Raw genomic sequence first — 17,115 nt, 5'->3', positions numbered from 1 at the left:
AAAATTGCCTACTAAATTGATTAAATTACAAGGACCAGTTTTCATATTTTAGGTAAAAATCAATTTGTGTTTCAAAATTGTTAATACAATTTAGCAGGCTAGATTTGTAGCTCTGTGGTAGAGAACTTGCCTCGCAAGTGTGAGGCACTGGGTTCAATCCTAGCACCACATAAAAACAAAGGAATTGAGTCCACATACAACTAAAAAAAAATATTAAACTTAGCTTTTTGTCCAGAAAAAAAATCTATGTGCCTAGAAAAATATAGACTGATATATTGTACCCTATTAATGGAAACTATTCCTGAAAGGTAGGAAATAGGCCATGTTTTTTTTAGTATGTTCATTTTAACTCTACTTTTTCAAACTTCTTATAATTAAAATGCCTTAATTTGGTAATTAAAAACTTAGCATAGTATTTAAAATTTATGAGAAGTAATAAAGTAATAGTGTAATGCTCCTAACACTAATGAATTTTAATACTGATTGCTTACTAGGTAACTGTTAGTACCCGAAAATTTCTTATCTAAATTATTTTTATAACCCTAGAAACCTGAACCAATCATCTATTCCTGGTTTTCATCATGCTTCTTAAAATCAATGACAATAAAGCAGTTTTTCTGCAGCTATCTTTGTCTTTAGTATTATCTACACATGAGCTATGCTACAAATTAATATTGTTAATGAAGAAAAATATTTGTAATTGGGGAAAATATAGTAAAAATTCATGAATTCTTTGGTTGTGTACATGATGAAGAAAACAGAAAGAAAACAAAAGAGTGAATGACAACCTCCTAGGCCAAGACATCAGTCCTTGGAGAGTGAAGCTCTTCTTCCTTCTCAGAGATGAAGGTGCACCTTTTAAGATTATAACCAGCAATATATATTGATTTGGCAACTTAATTTGTTTTAGTGTGACTTTTCCATGCATGTATATATTGTGAATTGATCATATCATGTTCTCCTTTCCTCCTCCTACATTATCCACTCTCCTTCCTTCAGAAACCCTTTCCCTGCCTCACTACCACTAATGTCCCTCTTTTACTTTCAGGTTTTTTTTTTGTATGTTTGTGTGTCCTCATCTGAGAGAAATCATGCATTTTTCTGTATCTGCTTAAACATGATAAAGTTTATTTCCATCCATTTTCCTGAAAACAACATTCTTCTTTATCACAGGGAAAAATGGATATTTTAAGTGTACCCAGATTAAGACCTAGAACTCAGGTTTCTACTCTCAATACACTGCTTTTTCAACTTGCTAAATCTCATTAATTTATGATTGTTTATACTTTCAGGATAACATTAGCTCATGTGAATTTTAGGTTTTATCCTATATTGCAAAATTCTTTTGAGTTACTTTATCATTTTTCATTTTAATTTTTAGACTTTTAGTCATAATTGATTCCTTTTAACTATCATACCTGAACACAAATGATACTAGATCTTTAAATTATTTAATTCTAGAAGGTAGACATTATTATTTTGCTAACTTATAGATATGGAGACTGAGGATAAAATTCAAACCTCTAGGGTATATGTTCAGAAATTGCTAAGTCTCTAATATTATAAACTAGGACTAATTTACTTGAAAACTCTTTATTTGACAAGACCACCCATCTTCATCCTTAGTGGAACACTTGTCTCTATGAAAAAAATCATACAAAGAACTGCAAAATTTTTAAAAATTAAGCTTTTATAATTGTTGATTTAAGTCAAAAAGTTTAACATTTATTCATAACAATGTTAGTAAATAAAAGGGGCATTTTTACATAGACATAGATCTGAATGGGAGCCATGAATGAGAGATTCAATTAGTTTCAGCATCCAATTTGTTCTTGTATGTTTTCCAATATCATATATTCAGAAATTTAAGATTCATATTGTTACAAAAAGCATCTGCTTGTTTTAGTACTCCATGTTATAATTTCAGGATATCTTTCAGTTAAATGAAAGGAAAAATGTATTTTAAGAGTTACCTTAATACTACCTCTACTACTACCACTAATAGAATGGAAGCCTCTTTCTTTTGGTCAGTGCTTGTCCTGCATTTGCCACTATAGCTCCAGGGTCTAGAAGATTGTCTGCACATCATAGGAACTAAAGAGACATTCTGGGAATTAAAATAAGGAATTCACAAAGACCCAATCTTGCTCATTGATGTCTCTACCTTCCTAACCTCTAGTGGTAGAATAGTTGCCAAAAAGTTGGGTTATGTACAAGAAGAACTTACCATTTTTGAACTCACTGCTTCCACTACTCGGAATTTATAAGCCAATGCAAAATATTTCTGAGAAGCGGGGCTAGAGGAGTATATAATACATTCCCTCTCCTTTTTTTCCTTCCTCCTTTACTTTTTTATTCCTTTCTAATCTGTCACTTTTGTTTTAAGAATCTGAAGTTAAATGTGCCCAATTTGTTTGTACCTTGTGAGAAGGCAAGGTACCAACTAGCACTGGGAATGATTTCTTTTGTCCTCAACTATATTTGGAATTAGATATTCTGTTCTATAGCTATAAATGAATGAATGGTTTTGTATATCTCTAACTCCACCTGGATATTAGCTTCTGGGCACTAATACCTTGACTTCCGTCTTAGATTCCTGTGTGCTTACATAACCTGCAACCAGATTTGGATATATGGGTTTTAACAACATGATTTACGTTTTTGTTTTTTTTTTTTTCTTCAGGTACAAAACTTATTCTGACAGTCACCAGAATCTTTAGGGATTTCTTATCTGAAAATAGTTATCCAATTGCTAGATTTTTCTAATTTAAAGCTCTTTGCTGACACTTCCTTTAGACTAAGCCCCTTAATTCTCAATTTAAAAATCAGATAGAAATTCCCATGATTAAAGTGTGCCTGTTATTGGAGTTACCATATGTTATTAGTTCCTTAGGAAATAATTCTCTAACAAATATCTCACTCAAATGTCAGTAAAAATGTTAGAAAGGAAAACAAAACAAAAATGTACATGAGTTGCTGTGTTTGTAAGAAAACTTTAGCTAGGTTACTACTGACCAAGTGTCTGTCTCTGTTACAAATGAGGAGTCCAAGCAAGACATGGGAAGGAGGTAGGAATACCAAGAGTCATCTATCTCAGACTCTTAGCATAAATGTAGTTACTCTTTCAAAGCTTATCTGTTGTGTGGCCCATTACATGTCATTAAATCATTAAAAGTAATGTTTATTGGATACTTAATTTGTAATGTGCATGAATCTGAGTATATCACATATTTTAAATGCATTTAATTATCACAGTAGTACTATGATGTAGAGATGGAATACTGAAGTCAAGGCACAGATCATTTAAATGACTTGGCTAAGGCTTTACACCTCTTGACTGGCAGAGTTGGAATTCTTAGGAAGGGTGATTCTGTGTTTGGTGCCTCTTTTTCTTAAATATCATGTCTCTTTAATAATGTGAGTGCATGTTTGTGTGATATATAGATCTACCAGTTTAAAACATTTTGTGCTCTAGGGAATGTTACTTAATTGCTTTGAATCTACTTTTATTCTTATAAAATGTTGATAAAAATAACAAATTTGATAAACTGCCATCAAAAGTATGTGAAAACACATAAACATGTCAATTTTGCCTGTCATGTTAAGTGCATATATTAGAGAATCAACAAATATTGGCTTTCATATCTCTAGTTGTGAGGTTTTCAACAAATGGTTGCTGAATAAATGAATACTACAGAAAAAAAACAAAATCATAGATGTCTTCCAAATTACACATATGGGGCAATATTAAGATTTATATTTAGAAAGGCATTTACAGATCTCAAAGTATGAAATATTGGCAATAAGAACATATTTACTACAGTTATAATTTTACTTTTCTAAATTATAGCTTATCTAATTGTCAAAGTAATTTGATAATTTGTTGTTCAACTACTACTATACAATCTCCATAATCTTGTGTTATATATCATAATAATCCTTGTCACATTATCAGAGAATGACAGTATATTATTATGACAAAATTTTCAACAAGCAAGTCAGCTTCCAAAGTACTAATGCAAATATAATTTTATTGAATATTTTAAAAATCCCACATGTGACAAGTTAGAAGCAAGTGAAGTTATGATTAACAGCAGTATAATCCTAAATCCTGTCTTCCACAGAATTAACCCACCCGAATTCTTTTCCTGGAGAACATTAGTTCAAAGCATTTTTTAAATCCCTGTTTTTTTTTCCCAAAGATATGTACATTTTACCTTGCTTTTTCAGTCTACTATGAAAAACAAACATGCATATTTTACTTCAAGTTCAAAGGAACTAAATTTATCTGACCAACTTTTTCACTTGTATTCACACTATTCACTTATTTCACATCATATTCTAAGGTGACATGTAATGTGCTTTACTGCAAACTACTTTTTAAAAGATAAACTAAATATTTTTCTCCAAATGCAATGGATGCAAGCAAGATAATGCAATTCATCCAAACATTTACTCTAGGAGCTATACATCAGGAACCCACTTAAATGCTTAGAAATAGTTAAAAGATTGATATTACATTGGTAATAAAATTTATAATCCATCAATAACTTTCTCTACACAATATTAAGTGGAGTAATAAGGGAGATGGAAAGATTAAAACAGCAAAAGGGAGAGCAGAGCAAACAGCTGCCTATTTACTCATGACAGATTACAGGGGTTCTTGGTCAAAGCTGTGGAATCTGCCCCCTAGCTATTGACAGTGTGTAGCCACACTCTGTCACAACATGAGCAATAACAGGTGAGGTCTTCCTCACCTGTGGAACAGCTATACTCCCAAGAAGTTATTGGTTATTTGGTCATAGTAAGTCTGGAAGCCAATTCAGAATGTAGTTGCTATGGGATGTGTTTAATCATTTACATGACTCTTGTTCTTCAGATATGCAGAAATATGCTAAACTAAAAATCTTAACAGAACCTTATACTGTTTCAGAGGACACCACAGTACCTACATTGACAACCATCTGTTGTTATGGTCAAGTGGGATTCACGTCTTATCTCTGTAATTAAAAGCACAAATTTATTTTCTAATGGTTCATTTGGGCTTGTGAGAAAATGGCCTTAATAACTACATTGGTTAACACAATTAGGCAGAAAACTTGAGATGTACTGATTTAAAAAATATTTCAAACTTGTATAAATTAACTAATATCTACGTATAGTATTTATTTTCTAAAAGGCAAAGCTGAGTGTATTGAGACACATCTGTAATTCCACAGGCTTGGAATGACTGAGACAGGAGCATCTTAAGTTCAAAGCCAGCCTCAGGAATTTAGGGAGGTTCTAGGCAATTAAGTGAGACCCTGTCTCCAACTTTAAAAAAAAAAAAAAAAAAAAAAAAAAAAAGAGCTGAGGATGTAGCTTTGTTGGAAAGCACCAGTAGATTAAATTTCCAGTACCATCAAATCAATCAATCAATCAATCACAAGAGGAATGTTTATTATAATTCATACAAAAATCTATTTGATAAACTAATTTTACAGGGCAATATTTATTTCAAAATAAAATTATATTTCAAAAAATAAAGAATATAAGTATAACAGGGAACCAGTGATTAAAAAGAAGTTACTGGATATAGATACAAATGACATGCAAATTGAAAGTAGGAAGCTCAATAATGTTAAGATTCATTACTCTGACCTGAAGAAACTTTCTTCACCTCAGTTTCACAATTCACCATTTTGAAGTCTCCCAGTTATAACAAACCCTAAGCTACTCTTTGGTAACAGAGTATAAATTTTAAATTAAAAAAATGAATGGCATCTGTTATAATCAAGAACAATTGGCAGTCATGGTGTGGAGTAACTATTTTGCATTTCATTTTCTCTTTCTAAATAACTTTATGCGAGAAGTAGAAAACATTCAAACACTTCTACAAATTTCGCCTATAAAGCTTTTTACTCTAGCCTAAATACCCATGTAGTTTTTTCACAGCTGACATTTTTGCCAAGAAGAGTTTTCAAATGTTTAATTGCATGTTAACACTGAAAGAAAAAGTGAAAGTTTCATTAGCTCTATTAATAATTAAACGATGAAGAGATGAAGGAAAGGTCCTTTATTCATTATTTTAACAAAGAATTTTGAAAAATCACTTTTGGTAATCCCTGGAAGTACACATGTGAATAAGAGAGGACTTATATTCTAATGAAAGACACAGCAAATAACATAATTTATAGTCAAATTTGTTCTGTTAGCCCATATTTGTTGAACATCTACCTATGTGTCTCTGTGTGTAAGGTATAATGATGGGTTCTTGGGATTTATTAGTAGATATAAATGAAAATTTCCACCCTCAGGAGGTATGTAAATTAATTCTATGAAAAAAATAAACAGAATGTAATGGGACTAAGAGATTTACTTTGTAAGATGCAGGAGGAGAGCCTGAGAATGTGATATTTTAATAAAGAGGATGATAGCAAGGTGTGAGCTATGGGAAGATTTGGAAGAAAAGAATGCCCGGGGGAACAAAGGGCACACATAAAGACCTTGGAATAGATCAGAACCTGGTGGGTTATATAAGAAGAGCAGGAGCCTATTTCTGGGGCACAACGGCATGGAAGTGGGTTGCATGAGGTGAGACTGGCAGGTAAATGGGGACCAAATAATGAAGAACATTTGGAGACACAGTAAACTATCTAGATTTGTTTGACCAGATTTGAAGCTGATGACATCATACTATTTACTCTCCCTATGAGGACTAAACAGGAAAGGAAGAAAAGAAAAAAAATTAGTGGTTATTACTCCAGATAAGAAAAGATATGTTAATGAAGGGGTTAGAGTGATAATCTCAAACACCATGATCCAAAGGAGATAAGATCATCATACCAAAAACTTGTTTGCACTCCCATTTTTCCTTTCTTTTTTCATTGTTAAATTTGTTCTAATTAGTTATATATGACAGCAGAATGCATTTTGACACATTTTGTACACAAATGGAGCACAACTTCTTTCTTCTGACACTTCCATTTTTATTGCAATCAAATTTATATTGCACACACACACACAAAGGAATATTATTCACTCATAAAGAAAAATGAAATCTTATCACTTATAATAAAATGGATAGAATTGGAGGAAATAATATTGAGTAAAATAAATAATCTAGGCACAGAAAGACAAATACCACATAATCTCATTTATTTGTGGAAACTAATAAATCAATGGCATGATTTTAACATAAATACCAACTCAGTCAACTTTCAGATGAGGAGTAAAATCCATGGCATGCTGATAGCATTAAATAAATTGATGTCAATACACTTAACTTTAATTGTAAACTTTGATAAATAAAAACATATGAAACTAAAATTGCAAAGTTTACAACTCAGATGAGCATCTCCCAATATGTGTGACACACATTTTAGGTTGTTATATAATATAGCAAAGAGGGAAGAGTTAGTACAACATTTTCAGCATGAAAACACCCAGTATGTAAATAATGTATATTATTTATTATGGCATTAAAATAATGAAAAATAACCAAGCAATAAATTTTATAATAATTTGGTGATTGAATGGGACTTTTATGACTTTATTTTCTTTTAATATTTTAAAAGATAATGGAATTGGCAGTTATTTAAAAATCAAGATTTCAGGTAATGAAGTAAAAAATTGCCAATTTAAAAATAAGACTTTTCTGCTCAATTATAATGAAACAAATGAAATAATATTTTATAGGAAAAAAGGAGATATTTCTTCACCATTAAGTACTTACAATGTATGTGTGCACTTTTATTCTTATATGTTTGGAACATACTAAAATTGTAGAGGATAATCTCAAAGTAATTCACAAAGCATAATTATTTTGCCCTTTCTTTAAAGTTATAGCTCCCTTCTCCTAATATTTGATAGACACAGATGTTAAATTCCTCAAAAATAAACACTAAGATATGACAGTAGTCACAGAACCACAGAACAATTTTCCAATGGCTTTTCTTCCATTATATTTTCCCAGGTCTAAATTTCTTTTTATTCACTTCTTCTCCCTGTACAATGAATCATTCTAAACTGGGCATGGCTGAATATTTACAATTATTTCTTCAACCTTAAATTTATTTCTAGGTACTAATAAGTGTTATTCAACTTTTCATCTCCATGACCAAAATATCTGACAAGATCCATGTAGAGAAGAAAAGATTTATTTTCGTTCATGATTTCAGAGGTTTTAGTCTACATCAACTGGCTCCATATCTTTGAGGTTGAGGTGAGACAGAACAGTATGGCAGAAGGGAACTGGGGAGGAAAGCTGCTCAGCTCATGAAGCCAGGAAGAGGAGATAGGGAGGGAAGGAGGGAGAGGGGTAGGGGGAGAGACAGAAAGACACACACACAGACACACATGCAGAGAGGCAGGCACATAGACGGGAAGGGGCCAGGGACAGAACTAATCACCAAAGCCATACCCCAAGTGATCAAATTCTTCCAGCCATGCCCCAATTGCCTACAGTTTTTACAACCTCCCAGTAGTCCATCAAATGGATTAATCCAATGATGAGGTTAGAGCCCTTCATAATCCAATCATTCCACATCTGAACATTACTGCATTGCCTAACATCTGAGCTTTGGGGAGATATTTCCAGGCCCAAACTATAACAGCAACATCCATAATACAACTTTGGAAATGTGAAAGCATTTAGGGGAATGTGAAATTTTTTTGTCTCTCCCTAATTGTTTTTTATTCAAATATAGATCTTAGGCAGGTTTGGGGCAGTTGTTTCCTCTAGTGTATCATCCAATTCATTTAATAGAAGCTACCTGAGGGATATCTTTTGCTATAATCTCGTAAAATTGCCTGACAAATTAAGACTAAGTGACATCTCTGCAGCAGTGAATTTAATGGTTTTCACCTGCACTGAGAATATCATCTTCCTTTTTGACTTCCCAGAGCTTCATCTCCTTCTGAAACTTTCCCATCCTCCAGTATTTACCCCCAAGCTCTCATCTCTCTTAACATGAGCTTCTATTCCATTGGTATAGGCATAACTCATCCATGCTTCTATAATCCCTTTTGTGGTAGTTCAATTAAAGAACAAAACTAAAATCACAGGATGCAGTAATTATTTCTGCTCATTGATAATTAGAAACTCGGAGTGGTCAAATTGAAGTATATCTTCTTCCTTGAGAAATATGCTGGAAAAGGACTTATTTCACATAAAGATACTATTTTCAGGTCAGTGGTCTAGAACCCAGGAATCAGTGGTCTAGAATCCCTCCTTTCTCTCCCTGTGATTTCCAAGTGTTCACAAATTCCTTGGATCACTTTCTCCTTCTTGTCTTCTACAATTGTTCTAGTTAAAAACCCAACCACTGCTCATTAGCGCTGGTGAAATTCACTCTAAACTTGCCACATCACTTTCATCTAGCCCATGTTAAATGCACATCACTGCCCAACAGATTTATAGGATTGTATCATTTTATTTTAGAATATTAACTGCTTCAAGCTTATAGAAAACTAATACTGCTCCACTCACATAATCATGACTAAGATATTTTGCTCTGCATCTTCAGGTCATCTGAAATTATAGCTAGTACTTACAAAACACTTCTATGGCAGTATCAGAAGGGCTTTAATATGCTCATGGGCAAAGTGCATTTCTACTTTATTCCTGTATTAATTAGTTGAGTTGCTATAAAAATATATATCATGGAAGGCTTAAATAAAACAAATGTATACACTCATTTCTGGAAGCTGGAGCTCAGAGATGGGGTGTCAGCATGGCTGGGCTTGGGTGAGCATCATTTTTTTCAGTTGCCTAAGCTGTCTTCTCATGGAAGAGAGGGCAGGGGGCACAAATATGTGGTTGTGCTTTTAGAAAGCATGAGGGGAGCTCTTGGGTGTCTCTTCTCATGAGATAATAATCATTTTATGAATGCCGCACCCTCAGACCCTTGGATTAATCTAACTGCACTCTGAAGGCCCACCTCCAAATACCAGCACATAGGGAGCCAGGGCTTCAGCATAGGAGCTTTGGGAGGGTAAAATTCAGTCTTTAACAATCTCTATTTTAGAGGAAAAGGAAAGGATACAAAGTACTTAGGAGAAAAGAAATAGACCCAGAAAGGTCAAGGATGCCCAAGGGGAAGAAGGGGCAGAACTGGGTTTTGAATTCAAACAGCTTCCACCTTGACATTCTTGAACATTGTGTTGTTATTTCTAATAAAAATGTATTGCAAATATTATCAAACTTAAAGTGCTTTTCTCCTATTCTAGAGGAAATCACTTTTTTGAAGCTTCTGTGCATTTTCTGAGGTTCCTTATTTATATACCATATATATTTACATATTGACAAATATATGTGTACACATACATTCATCTATAATATATGTCTATTACACATGTCTATGACATATTTGTCTAATTTTTAATTTACATAAATAGAATCAAATGTTAACTATATTTACAAAATTTTTTCTCACTAAATATTGTACGTTTGAGCTCTATCCCTATTAAACATTGTTTACCTCACTTACCTCATTGAACTTTCTCCTTCATGCCATTACCACCTTACCCACCTGGATTCATTACTAAGGTTCACAAATTTAACATGTCCAAATACAAACTACTTTTTACTTTTTGACTGAAACCTGCTACTTTGAGACTCCTGTAAGTTACATCTTTCAGTTAATAAGCCTCAATGTTCCAGACTGTGAGCTATCTCTCTATTTCTCATCCATCAGCAGATGCTTATGGTTCTACCCTCAGTGTACAATGAAATCTGCTATAATGCAATAGTTGGCACCTGAAAAGTTTCAATCACATAAATCCCCATAATTTTTATGTGATCAAATTTATCATTAGTGTGAAGTTTAAGGTAAAACAATATTTTAAGTCAATGTTTATTTGTACAAGAAACACTGTTTTGAATTTGTCCTGAACTGAAAATCCCAAAGGATCAGAAGACTGTTACTATCTACTCCCACAGCCCTTTCTCTCACAGCCCTAATTGTATAATTTGTGAATTTTAATAATGAGAATACCTAGGTTTAATTGCTACATCTGGAATCTGTCTCTCACTGTCTCACCACCCACATCTCCAAGTCAGTCTGTCTCTCCCCAGTACTTCCCAATGGATGTTCCCACTTATACTTTGTCCTTTCTCTTCTCTATTCTCACAAAGTAGCCAAAATCATACTTTCAGCTTCAAGAATTCTTTTCCCCTAATTTCCATACCTCCAACTGCTTCTCTCTTGTCCTCACTCACTCCACTTTAGCCATGTCAGCTTCCTTACTGTTTTTCTCATCTTCATCTTTGTTATTCTCTCTATATTGCATGAGCTCGTCCACTCATTATATGCATACAACTGTTTTTTGTTGTTGTTGTTTGTTTGTTTGTTTTTTGCGCCTCCTTCAGGTTTCTTAAATATCACTTGAGCTTTCCTTTCCATCCTTTAAAAAATTACTCCTGGTCTACTTCCACTCTCTTGACCTCTCCCATATTTTGTCCCACTCCATAGAACTTAGCACCCTCTAATAAATTTATTAAATATTTCATTACTCTCTTTCCCACTAAAATATAAGCTCAATGAAGGGAGTAGTAATTATTAGTTTTGTTTGCTTTTCTGCTCCTAGTACCTAAAACGGGTCCTGACACATAGACATTCAATGAAGTTTTTACAAATGCTTAAATTTAACTGACCTGCTACATGGTATTGTGTCATATGAATATGCCCCCAAATGTACATTTTCTTTTGATGGTCAATATCGGAGTACTTTTTTCTGTGATTAGCAGTACAAACAAATACAAATAGACACACACACACACACACACACACACACACACACACTTACATATCAGTGAGCACATGAGGCAGAATTTCTACAGAGAATATACCAACCAGTGAGACATCAAGATCTCAGAACAGGGACACTGACCCTGTACTACACACTTATTCTCAGTTCAATTTACCAAACATGCTTTACTTATTTGTACTGATTTCTACTCATGGTTGCTGTGTATGAATATTTTGGTTTCCTTGCCAACCCTTGGTTGCCATACTTTCCAATGTTTACAGGCATAATGACTTTGAAATGATCTCATTGCTTTAATTAGCATTTCCCTAAATACCCAGTGTGGCTGATATTTTCGTGTTTTAGTTCTTTCAGATTTTCTCATTTGTGTATTACATGTTCTAGTCGTGATCCTTATTTCATAAGATTTGCAAAAAAATAGATCACAAGTATTCTTCTCCAATTATTCCTTTCTTTTGTGTTAATATCTTTAGTATTTTTTTTTTTTTTGCTTTGCTTTAAATACTACACGTTTATGTGTTCAAATTGTCAAGCTCGTTCTTTGATTAATTTTTTTAACTGTCTGGCTTTACTGACACTACAATTCTCATGAATCCTAAATTTATTACCATATTTTCTATAAATATAGAATTTATAAGATAAAATACTAATGACATAAAAACAGATGTTCTCAACATAATTGATATAATAGTTCATTCTTTTGTTATTTATTTATAGCGCAACCTAAAACAGATACCACATTCTTACTTTTTTCCCCAGTACTTTTTAGACTAAAGTGGTCTACCACTGAGCTACATTCCCAGTCCTTTTTATTTTGAGGCAGGGTCTCACTAAGTTATAGAGGCTGGTCTCAAACTTGAGATGCCCCTGCTTCAGCCATCTTTAACTACAATTACAGATATGCATCACTGCAACTAGCACAATGGCTAATACCTTAGTCTTGTTCTGCACTCTCTTCCTTTGCTAATACCCATTTTATTTATATTACCATAAACTCATAATGATAATTGATATTTGAAAAAGTTATATCAAACTGTTTTTGCAATTCTATTATACTCTAGGAGATATACTCTAGGAGATATATATATATATATATATATATATATATATATATAAACTGTATATATGTATATATATGTATATTATATACAGTTTAAAGCTATTTATTAATTAAAGCCACCTAAAATTTTCTTTTTATTTAAGTAAGTTTTATATTCCATGTTATCCTTGTCTGAAAGTCTAATTTCTAACTTACCTTCAGAAAGACATTATAAGTGTATTAGCTGAGCCATCTAGAATATTTTTTTTTAGATTCTCTTGACTAAATTCTGACTAACTGAATGTAAGTGGAAATGATATGTCCAACATTTAGGAGGTGCAGATATGTACCTTACTTCACCATCTTCCCATTTTCATTCTCCTGCAAGTAAATGCTTTGGGCTTTAATACTCTTTCTATCTGTTCTCCCATTGCTCAGAGAGCAGTGTTCAAAATCCCCAACTTAGTTTTGTGTACTTTTCTCTCTGGTTTCATCACCTTAAGATTCTTGTGAAGCTTCAGTTTTGTGCACACATATTTTAGGATTATTATATGGGTGCTGAGTTGTTGGCATTGTGCAATTTAATGTATGACATAAGTTGATATAATGACATTTAATATCATGCGACACCCTCTTATTTCTGATAATAGACATCTGGTATTGATGTCTACTTGGTTTGATATTGACATAGCTTTATTTGCTTTCATATGCTTAGTATTTACATGGCATATCATTTGTCATTTTTATTTTCAACTTTTGTGTGAAAGTTAGAGCACCCCTAATGTAAATAGCACAGAGTTGGGTATTGAGTTTTACAAGCAATTCAATTGCCTCTGGCATTCAATTAAATTTTATCATATTTGTATTTTATTCTATGATATGTTCCTATATTCTTTCTTCCTTCACTTCTCCTTTCTTGTATTTATAAATTATATTTTTAGGTTTGTGATTTTTTTCTCTTCTAACTTTTAACATTCTCTTCTCCATCCCTTTCTTGATACATGGGGGATATGGTCCATTCTCAAATTTCTCAATTTGATTCGATCAGGCTACTCATCCCGTAAAAATTTATCCAGGTAGTATTTAGGAACACAGGATCCTTTGGTCTTGTGATTTTGCCATTTTTAACATGAGATCATGCAGGACATTTTATGGCCTTTCTTAGAGTTGGCAGATATTACTTTGTCCAATATTTCATTCCCACAAGTCCCAGGAAAATTGAGCAGGAGGCAAAGACAGGCTATGCGAAATGTAAACAGGCAGAACAAAGAAAATACTGCAGGTACAGAATACAATATGAGCAACCAGTAATTGATGACAAAGCTGTGTGGGTTGAGCAGATGAATTACTTTAGATAGTGGTGATAACTGTAGTTGAGTAGAAAGAGTGTAGTAAGATTACATTATTATTTCAAAATTCAGCCCAAAATATGAGGACTTAGCTCTGTCTTAAAAACATGGTAGATTATATAGTTCACATCTATCTACCCCCTCACTAGGAGCAGGAATATCTAAATGTGACTTGTCACTTGGAGTATTCTTCCCTCTCACCCTTCAGGTCCTGCCCATTTGACTGTTGTTGGTAAGTGGAATCTGGGCAATTGTAACATGTGTCACCCCCTGACAGAGGTTTAAATCTGATCAGAGGCTGGTTTAGGCCTCTTGAGCCTCTAACTTCTGTCACAAGCAAATTATGCCCTAGTAGTCTCTGATTCTTTATTTTGGGACTTGGCATAAGAAGCTACTAGCAGAATGTTACCACAATTTGGAGCAGAGGTGCAGCAATCTTTAGACTATATGCAATGAGGATAAGAAATAAATGCTAAGGTTTTAAGCAAAATCCTATTGGTAGAATATTTACCAAAATATAGTTTCTATTTTCTGAGTGCTGTGGCATAGATAGAAGAATAAAATTAGGAGTAGTGTGGTATAATAAATTATTATTTGGGATTCAGAAACAAATAGGTGTGGATTTGAACCTTCTGTTCTACTACCTACCATCCCCCTAACTCATAGCTTTAGTGCTTATGTATGGAAAATAAAAGGTAGGGGTGAATAATCCACACACCATAGAGCTTTAACAAAATATAAAATGTGTACACAGTGGCCAGTACTTAAGATGTGTTTAAAATTTTTTGATGATATGAAAATATTACTGATTTTTGTCAGCATTATCTTACTTCAATGAAATGCTTGAGGCAGCTACATTTTAAGGGGAACAGATATATTTAGCTCATAGTTTTGGAGGTTTGGAGTTCAAGATTGGGGGTCTTTATGCTTTGACCTCTGATGGGGGCAATGGATAATGGTACATTTTGGTGTGAATGTATGAGGGAGAAAATGGTCACATGTCAAACCAGAACAAAGAGAGAAAAGGTGATACCTTTTCAGGCTTTTCCAACAATTCTCTCACAGGAACTAACCAAAGAGTTCTGGGAAAACTGCCTTCAAAAGGTTGCAGCCCTATTGACCTAAGTACCTCCCACTAGTCACCACCTTTTAAAGATACCACCACCACCCAATAACACAACTCTGAGATCAAGTTTTAATACAGAGAACTGTAGGGGACATGCACTGTCCAAATCCTAGCAGCACTGAACCAGACACCTGAACCACTTATAAAAATAAATGTAGATCTCATGTGTCAAATATTATTTAATTCAGGGCACGCAACAGAATAAAGAGCTCAAGGTACCTGTGCCCTTAAGAAGAAAGTTGCAGGGGGGCAAAGTACAGAAATTGAAACACCTGATGAGAGTCATTTAATCTCCTTGGGATGCAGAGATTTCAACTGGAAAATTGGGATGCTATTTCACAAGTATTTTATGTGTTGACTAATTTATGATCAGGAGACACTTTATAACACCAAGCATCCAGCTTTATAATAGCATATTAATAGCAATAAAAACTAGCATGCCATGCAAATTCTAAATCTAAAACACATTTTATATTAACTCCCTTGGCAGATCCATTTTGCCCTAATAGAACTGTTCATTTTCCATTGTAAGATGCAGTTCAGTGTAACTCTAGGTTATCAGATAGCTTTTTTATTCTACTCTAGAGGACCACACTTAAGTCAAATAAAATGATTCCTCTGTGAGGTTACCATGTGTTCCTTTGTTAATTTGGTTGGCATGGAGAGACTTAATTAGAAACTTTAAAATATTGTGTAGTTCTTCAGATAGAATATTTCTAGGAATATCTAAAAAGATGATATTTTGACATGTACATATTTATTAAAATTATATAGACCACCTAGTCTCATTTTTTCCAATTCTGTTTTGAGCACCTGCAGATGAAGACAAAAATTGACACATCTTAAGAAAGTAATGTTACTAATGCCATTGTTTTGCATTATTATTTGTGCATATTTTTGTATAGATGAGACATGGAATGCTAAAGTGTATGTGAGATTATTCAAGAATGAAGAAGAGTATGAAATAATACACATCTGATTGTTAACAAAATTGCAAAGTTTGGGAATAGGAGTTTTGTGGACACAGAAGTCAGGGGCATCAGAAAGAGGAGGCCACAAGAAAAATTAAAAAATACATTTTAAATATAGAATATGAAAATGGATGTTAATTGAGATATGTTTGTATATTGCTATAAAATTAGAAAAAAGAGTTTCACATCTATATAGTTCTACAGACGATGTAATGTTATTCAAAAAATAGAACTATATCTATATGCTATGATTCTATTTTGTTATGAATAACTCAAACTTTAGCATCTTCTCTATACTAGTCTATATGATTGCATATGCATATATGAATGAGGAAAAGTATGTCAATTATGCTATTTATGTTGATTTGGGTTTCTGTGATAATGGGCAAAGGTACAAGGCTAAGAGGTGAAAGGATTAGATTTGACATTTTAATCTCTATTGTTTGATTTGTCACAAGTAGATGCATATTAAGATTTTGAAGTTAAAATTGTCAAATATTTAATGTATCTCCCAAGACTAGTTTTTAATGTATCTCCCAAAGTGTTGAGAGCCACAGCCGAAGGGGCCCCAGCAAACTTCCAGCTGCCAGCTGATGATTGGCTCACAGCAGCCCCAGCAAACTTCTAGCTGCCAGCTGATTGGCTCCTCTGCAGTGATGCTCATTGGGCTGTTTCCCCGCCCTTTCAGACCATGGAACTACTCATTGGGGGACTTTTTTTGGCTCTACCACGGGACCCAGCCAATCAGCCTCAAGAGCAGGAGGAGTGGGGAGGTAGAGAGGCTTGTGGGAAGTTGGGCTCTGAAGGAATTCCTGAAGAGCTCGTGTGTTGTGGTGTGTGTGTTCTAAAAATAAAGTTCATTTCTGCTTGATAAGTGGCTCC

Source organism: Callospermophilus lateralis, chromosome 2 (genome assembly GCF_048772815.1).
Source record: "Callospermophilus lateralis isolate mCalLat2 chromosome 2, mCalLat2.hap1, whole genome shotgun sequence".
NCBI lineage: Eukaryota > Metazoa > Chordata > Mammalia > Rodentia > Sciuridae > Callospermophilus > Callospermophilus lateralis.
This window is presented reverse-complemented; position numbering follows the sequence as displayed.